This window comes from Carassius carassius, chromosome 30 (assembly GCF_963082965.1).
Source record: "Carassius carassius chromosome 30, fCarCar2.1, whole genome shotgun sequence".
NCBI lineage: Eukaryota > Metazoa > Chordata > Actinopteri > Cypriniformes > Cyprinidae > Carassius > Carassius carassius.
Window position 1 is genome coordinate 2,684,328 of NC_081784.1, and position 8,509 is coordinate 2,692,836.

Consider the following 8,509-nt stretch of genomic DNA (forward strand, 5'->3'; position numbering starts at 1 on the left):
CATGTGTCTGAAGTAGCAGCCGGTGCCTCACTTTCCATTACCAGCTGCACTGGAGGAGTTTGCATCAGGATGTACATGGGTTGAAAAGCACATGCTCCAGTATCACAGCAGAGTCAGGATGTGGAAATAAATTCATCATCAGAGTGAAAAGTGGATAAAAAAATTAAAAAGCATATTGTTTTGTTCCGTCTGTATTCCTTACTGTCAGTGCCATGCACAGCGAGTGTATGTGATAGTGACATAATGTGCACATTTTTTCAATCAGATAGCCAATAGCAAACATAATGAACAATTTAAAACTGCAATCTACAGATTTGATAAATGTGCTTTTTGTGAAGGCTAGTTTAATTTCTTCTCCATTTTTTTCACATTCAATAGAAATGAATAACTGCATAATTAGCATATTTTTTATGATTTGTCTGTTTAGAGTGTTTAGGCTCAGCGTATATGCAGTGATTAGGAGCGAGATATATATATATATATATATATATATATATATATATATTAATAGCAGAGTTGTTAAAATGTATCAATTTGGTAAATTATAAAAAAATAATAATAATAACTAAATAAAGTAACAACAACAACAACAAACCATTTAATAATGCATCCCACGATCCTTTCAGTTGATTAAGTGATTTTAAGTGTTATAAATTAATAAGTCATTTTCTGTCTTATAACATACATCAGAACTATGTACATTGGTATGAATAATAATAATAATAATAATAATTTGACCACTTTAGTTATGATCTACACTATCATTTAAATTGAAGGCAAAAAATGTAATATGTCTAATAATAATAATTATAATTTTTTATTATTTTAATTATTACTAAACTAAGAACTTCACGTGTCAGTATAGCGGTGTTGTTTCAGTATCGAGACATTACTGTATTTTTTATATTTTAAATTAGTCTTTATACATACATCTGTACTGTATTTAAAGAAAAAAAGTTTAAAGAAACCAATAATTGTGATAGGTCCTGTTCAGCAGCACACTTGAGTTCTGTCACTTTAAAATATTAATATGCTTGTGTTAGTATACAGGGAATATTTCAGGAAGTATAACAGACTTTCAGAAATCTGCTCTTGTCAAGCACAGACACTTAAGCCACTTTATATTAAACATATTTGCATTATTATCTTGTAAGTTGCTCTGAATAAGATAGTAAGCTTTGGATTTATATATACTTTATTTTGAAAAAGACTAGAAATTAAATTATTTAAAACATGTAAAAAAGCAAATACATTTTTGAATAGATATTTTACATTCACACACACATATTTCTAACTTTATTTAAAATTTAAAACCACAGAATTCACCAAATTGTTAATTTGCTGATGCTTGTGTTGTTGTTTTCCTTCCCGGACCGAGTCACTTCCTGACATTAAGGAAGTGGTGTTTGTTCGTTCTGTTAGTTAAAGGAAAAGAAAAAACTTGCATAAAAAGATTACCAATTTAAACAACATTCTCCATTAAACAGGTTTCGCTGGGAAAAAATTGTAGTAAACACCTGAAATATATTTCTTTAAAAATTACAATATAATTATGTAAAATGTATTTAAAATTCACTTTATGTGTCTATCTAATTGTCATACAGAGAGAAAAGAAATCTAATGTAATTTCCATCTTTAATAATTTATCTAATAAAGATAGCAACCTTGTTGTCTTGACTGCACAGACACTATTGGAAGAGAACTGGATGATGCGTCACCGAATCAACAATGAACTCACTTTCTATTGTCCTCTTGCATTATCAGCACACGGTTTTCCTGTTTAACACTGTAAAGCTACTTTGACAATCTGTATTGTGAAAAGTCCTATATAAATAAATGTGACTTGACTTCACATATATGATGTTCACATAAACATTCACTGCGTAGATCTTTGTAATAGACTGTTATGTAAAACAAAAAGCAAACAAACCCAAATAATGACAAGGAAATATACGTCAGGGAAATGTGAGGGGAAATTCTGACATGCCTGTATGAGTACATTCCATGTACATTGTTCATCATGTTTTTTGTATATCTTCATGCTTTATGAGAAGTGAAGTAGGACACAGGTCACTCACAGGAGGTGTTGCTTTAGTGCAGCCTCTGAAAGACCTCAAATGTCAGTATCCTCTCTGTGAGCCGCCCGTGTCACGCAAGACTTCAGTGCATCTAACTGAACGGCAGGTTTCAGCAGTGCAGTGGCTTTAAATTTTTTTTTTCTGAGCTAAATCGGACATGCATCTGGTTCTAACCAGTTTTGCTTGATAGTGGGTCATGAAATTAAAGCATGCATGGTTGTCTTGACAAGCAACATGTGACAAAAACAAAAAAGCTCATCAGACAAATATGAAGTTGTACTAGTTTTTCTAGCTGTAAAATATTAATCAGGGTGGTGACAGATTAATTGTTAAAGCTGCATGTGCATCAGAAGTTGGAGATCTAGGTGAACTCCAGTATTGAGATCAAATGTGCCCTGTTATTCTCTCATTCTCATGCAACTGTAAGGCTGAAAATATAGCTGAACAGAGGAAAGTTGCTGGTTTAATACATTGACAGCATTTCCCATACAAAAAAAATAAATAATTATTATTCTGGCCAAAATGTATTTTAAATATATGCTAAACATATGTTGTAAACAGTAAAGCTCAATATATTTAGTTCATCTTTCACACACCAAAATATATTTCAAAATGTATTTCAAGGGCAAGAAAATAAAGGATAGATATCATTAGGATAAATGCAAATATAAAATAGGATCAAAGCTATGAGATTTAGATTTAATTACTAGATTTTACTTAATAGTTTTTAGAGAAAGAGAAAGAGAGAAAGAGAGAGTATTTTGTATGTATTTTACTTCGTCGAAATATTCTTGTTTCCTTGTGCATATCGTATGAAATTTACCGTGGTTTACCAGATGTAAGTGGTCATGACAGGAGCTGAAATATAAGAAGGAAATATTAACTATAACTTTATACACAAAGACAGTAAGCGATCCTGTCATTTCAGTCGCAGTTTGAGATGCATAATGTTTAAGTCTTGTGGCTGAACGTTCAAAGCGTGTATTTTAACATTTATGCTGCACTACTTCCATTGTGAGGTCATCAACATAATAGCAAAATTTGGTCACATTTAAAATTTCTGAAGGCCAATGCATTAGACAACAAAATGTTAAAGCAAGTGGCATTTTGTTTGCAAGAAAGATGAATCAAGTACACTTTACATGGACAAAAAGACATTTGTTTTAATTATAAATAAATCATTTTAAAATGTACCAACCTTTTGTATATCACAAGTTTTCTGAAATGTTATCTTTAAATATGCACTGACATGCATTTTTAGGAAGAAAGTGCTGTATAAAATCAAGCAAATGAAATATGAACAAACCTTAACCCTAGAGAAAAAAAACAAAGAACAAACTCAGACCTTCAGAATATAGATAGGATTAAAGCTGTAAGTTTTGATGTATGTAAGTTCTTCTTAAAGGAGCCGTATGTAGGATTGTGGCCAAAACTGGTACTGCAATCACTATAAAAATACTGTAGAGCGGTGTATCCCCTCCCCCTACCCCCTGACTCGAGGTTGCCAGATAAGCTGCAGGATTCAGCAGAAACATAGGCTGCTTCAATGAGCTTCCAATGGCAAGTGGCGAACAGACGTACACAGTAAGTTTTTTTCTGTTAATTATGTTTATGCTTCATGAGAGACACAATGGATTGTTTTTTTAAGTACATTTTCTACAACATTTCTTATCATTTGGCATATTAGGAAGCTTGAGAGGCTTTATCTACCTTTCCTCCAGAACCTCAGAGGCATCCATGGTGCGCTCATCATCTTCCAGTATTTCCTCAATAGGCGACAGGTCCTCTCTGTAAATGATGTAGTTGTTTTAGACCCAAATTGTTTCAAAATATGCAATGAAAATAAAAAAAGAAATAAAAGTGGTACTGACTACTGACCGTTTTGAAAGTGTTTCAGATGATGCACATACAATACTGGAAAGTGATGGTGCAGTCAGGTGGTGCTTCTTCAAGTCTCTCTTACTGGGTGTTGAGGTGCTGGGGCCATAATAGCTGAAGAGATAAGCGTTTTTGATTTGATTTCTTTTTTTTTTTGAACATAAAAATACAATTACAATAAAAAAATAAGAAAATCTGAGAAAAAAAGGATAATATTAAAACAAAACAAAAAACATATAAACAACAAAATAAAGATTGCTTATTTTTCAATAAGAAAAAAAAAATCAATTTACAAGTACTAAAGTTTTTGTCAGAAGTAGGCTAACAAATAACCAAAACATTTGCCACAGCAATTATAACGCGGGACAAATTCAATATCACCAATGGCTATCACAGTGTTGTTTTCAGTTCCATCAGAAAATATTGTTAGAGTAACTAAATTACATTAGCAATGGTCAACTTGCAGCATGTGTAACTTAGTCCACGATATACGTGAAGAACAAATGACGAATCATTTTTACTGAGGTAACATTAGGCTACTGTCTCAATTACGTTTCAAATTGCCATAATGGGCGTGCTAATGTTGTTTTCCTCAGCGTCTCAGCATAATGACAGAGAAACGGGCACCTTTAATGTATTGCTAATGTTAGCATTCGTCCATGTGAGCTAACGTTATGTTACTTTGCACAAACATGCATAACTTTGTTCGACTGTCATGAATATATGAAATTTCCATTGACATCAAGTACAAGTTAGCCAAGCATAGATGAATCTTACCTGTCCAGGAGAAAATTAGCAACGTTGGCGTCTGTGTTCAAATTCTTCTCTGTTTTCAGCCGTCTCCATCTTTCAAAAGCATCTCCAATCCAATTTTATCCGACTGGAGTTAGGGTAGGTTACAGCAAAGCTGGCAACACGGATCCCGAAACACTACTGACTTCGTGATGGGTAGATAGGTGGAGGGAGGCGCGTCAGACCAAAACACAAAATGAAAACATCTTACATCAGTTGAGGGCTGCAAGTCCACTTTTTAAATGACAATATCCGGGCTGGACTACTGTTGTCAGTGATATAAGTATTTGAAATGAACATGATTTCTTAATGTCTAGTGACACATCAGGCCATTTTATGATTAATTGAAATAGATTTCTTACATACAGCTCCTTTAAGTGGAGAAAGAAAACAAAACTCATGAAATAAAATAAACACAATGTGTATTTTGGATGTTTTCTTTCCACTTATATGAAAAAGCAGAAAGACCACAGCATTAGAAAACAAAATATGAAAGCAAAGGCATTTATTTACAAGATGTCACAAATTCACGTTACATGAACACACACCCCCACGCAAACACACACATTCATTCAATTTTGATAAAGTATATTTGAACAACAAGTGTCTTCATACATCCACTAAAAAGTCATCAAAACAGCAGGTGATTTAAAGACAATGAGCAAAAATACTGAAGTGAAAAGATGCTTGAGTGCACATGACATTTGCTTTGATATTTTGTAATTTAATACTTTTGGGGCCACTGTACAGTATGTTTCATTTGAATATGAAATGTCAAAAGTCCCCAAAAGATCAGCAGCATTGCATAGCACATTTTTTTCTCTCGCTCTTTCCTTCTGATCTATCTTTCCTTGCACGCTTGCAACTAAGAAAAAAAAATCCCCTTTAAGTCACAAAGCAGCTGCACTTGCAGATCTGCTCTGGGATTCATTTAGTTGTTTAATGGAACAAACACACCATAAGTCAAAGTATCTGCCATTGAATAAGACAAACAGAAGCAGTGCAGTATATTCTGCAAAACTACAAATAAAGATGTACCCACTACATGCATCAGTGTTTGTGTATAGAATGCGATTGGGCCACACTGCAGTGTAGTTGCATTTACCGTAGTGCGTTGGATTTAAACTCTGACTGTGAACTTCTCTTGGTAAAGTGTTAGTGGGAAGAGAAACTTAGTGCTGCTGGTAATCCAGACCAAAAGCAAATAAATACATCCAGCACTCTACTTTATTGCCTTCCTTTCTTCCCCTCTTTCTCTCTCTCACACCATTTTTCTCTCAGCATGCAGCTGTTTCCAGAAGGGTTGGGGGGGGGGGACTCTTTCTGAGCTCGTCTCTATAGAGGGCAAGAAGGACAAACACATGAGCTGGCCACCAGTCATGGAAAATGTGTGTCACCCAAATCCTTCAGAAGAATACCCCTCCTGCTTTGAATGCCATTTTTGGACTGCTTTACTCAAAAAAAAAATTGATTTGCAACCCGTTTGGAAGATGCCACCTGTAGGAGCTTCTGCTGAAAGCATAATAAAAGATGCATGATTTAAGAATGCATGACTTTAGATACTTTTACAGTGCTAAAATACATTTTATATTAAGTTTTCTAAAATGTTGTTTAAACACAAAAAACAATGCGATACGTTATTTAATAAATATGTGCTACTTTGCATACATTTTTAGAACAGAAATGTGAATGAATACAAATTCCTGGATTTTCAAAGGGAATTTTGGATTCCTCTTTTTAATCACTCAGTGAATCAGAAAATCGTGTCAACAGCCAGAGAAAATGAATTAGGAATAAAATGCTGTAAAAACTGTAAGAAATATAAATATTAAAACCCCTCGCCATAAACCTTCCCAGTACAGATAAGAATAAAACTGGTGTAAGTGCTGCTGAAGTGGAGAAAATATAAAAAAACACTTATGAAAATGGCCTATAAAGATATGTTTTGTAGTTGAAGTATACAGACACAAACAGTTGAAGTGCAAAAACCACTTTCTTTCCACTAATCGAAAAAGAAAAACTGAAAACTGACCAGTGCGTGAATAAACAATTTTATTTATTTATTTATTTTTCACTCTGTAGTGTCTTGCCTTAAGAATAAAGTAAATCATACAAGCTTGCAGTGACATGAAAATGATATAATTTTTGGCTAAACTAACCCCACGTGCTGAACAAACATTAACTGTGTGACTTCATAAAAGTTCAGGAAATTATCCAAAGGCATCCACATGTGCCATGCACTGGTTTTTAATTTGTGCAAATACGATCCAAAGATTTCCAGCTGTAGACTCCATGGGTAAACACTGTCCTAACCCATGCCTCATCCAGCCACGGTTACCTCCTGCTACACCTGTGTGCCGGCCTCTCACCCTCCAGGAGTTCTGTGTACTTTCCAGGGCGAGTTAGTCATCCTATAGGACCTTTCACTTGCTTGAGCTCAACCCCTCCTGAAAAATCCCCTTCAGGAAGAGTCAACATGAACAGAGATTTGCCTGAGGGCAGCCGAGACATTTACACAACACCATCTTCTTTACCTTTTACTGCTGTCTGAGTGCACACTATAACACCAACAAGGTTTCTTCCTCATCTACTTTAGCATCTTATGGCTGTTTACTTTAGCTACTTTTCGCTTGTAAAGTTTATTCTTCTGCCTAGCAGAACTGCTGCAGGAAATGCATCAAAACAGGGTTAAAAAAAAATCATCTATTTTAAACTTAGACCAAAATGCAACCAGACAAAACTCACCACAACATAAATGCACAATAAATGATTAAATAAATACAAAGTGCTTAAAAAAGGTCAGTTGAAAGAGAGAAAAGAGAAAGAGAAATGTAACAGGTAAAATAAAATTGCTTTTATTTTCTATTTTAGAAAACTTGCTGGAGAAAATGCCTCAAAACATTTGAATATGAAATGTCACAGGTTACAACAAAATGCAACCTCACAAAAATCAGCAAAACAAAAATGCACATAAAAAAGTAGGCATTTATTTAGTGGATATGTATCAAAATGCATGCATTCAAATTTATTTTGAATGTATTTTTGCACATTCTTTTTTTTTTAGGAATTTATTTATTTATTTATTTATTTATTTATTTTACCTTACCCTCTTGTTTTATTTTTTCCCTTGATTTTGTTTACTTGTTTTCTGTATTGTCTGTTTATGTACTAAATATATAAATCCGGTAGACAAAGAAGAACAGAATTAACAATGTTAAAAATCTTTATGACTCCAAATTAACCAGAACAAACTGAGACTAACACAAAAACAGCAGCACATGTAAATGTGTGTACGTGTGTGTGGCTGGTGACTCATGAGGTGTGGCTAAGCTGGACGGTGTTATTTTGAGGAGGAATAAAGCTCAGGTGAAACTCACTCTCAGAGAGGAAACTACTACCGACTACTGACTAGTCAAATGTCTCTGGAGTATCCCAAATGTCTCGCTTACTGAGAACTGTGTCCCTTTACTGACCTGACTTCACTCACCTTCTTCCTCTTTCCTGCACATGATAGAGAAACACTTCTTAAACAGTTTACCATCAAATATAGGCCTATACAGTGACCCCAAAAAGTAGAACACTTAAGTCACACTTAAAATGGAAAATGGTTTTAGAATTCTAAGTTAAAAAAAATAGGTATACTGTCCGGAATGAAGACAAAAAAAGTTTTTCTAATGCACTGACATTAACTGCAGGAGGTGAATGCATGTAAATAGACTGTATTATAGCAGGGACCATGGTAAAGACAGACAAGTAAAATG

General features: G+C 34.1%; 1 long non-coding RNA gene across 1 annotated transcript; it reads right to left on the reverse strand.

Moving 5' to 3' along the window:
- Positions 1–3,802: 3,802 nt before the first annotated feature.
- On the reverse strand, positions 3,803–4,822 carry LOC132111079 (uncharacterized). The gene is made up of 3 exons (XR_009424725.1): positions 4,734–4,822; positions 3,957–4,070; positions 3,803–3,866 (listed from the first exon to the last, which is right to left on the reverse strand). It is a non-coding gene; the product is annotated as an uncharacterized LOC132111079 (long non-coding RNA).
- Between the last annotated feature and the right edge of the window lie 3,687 nt (positions 4,823–8,509).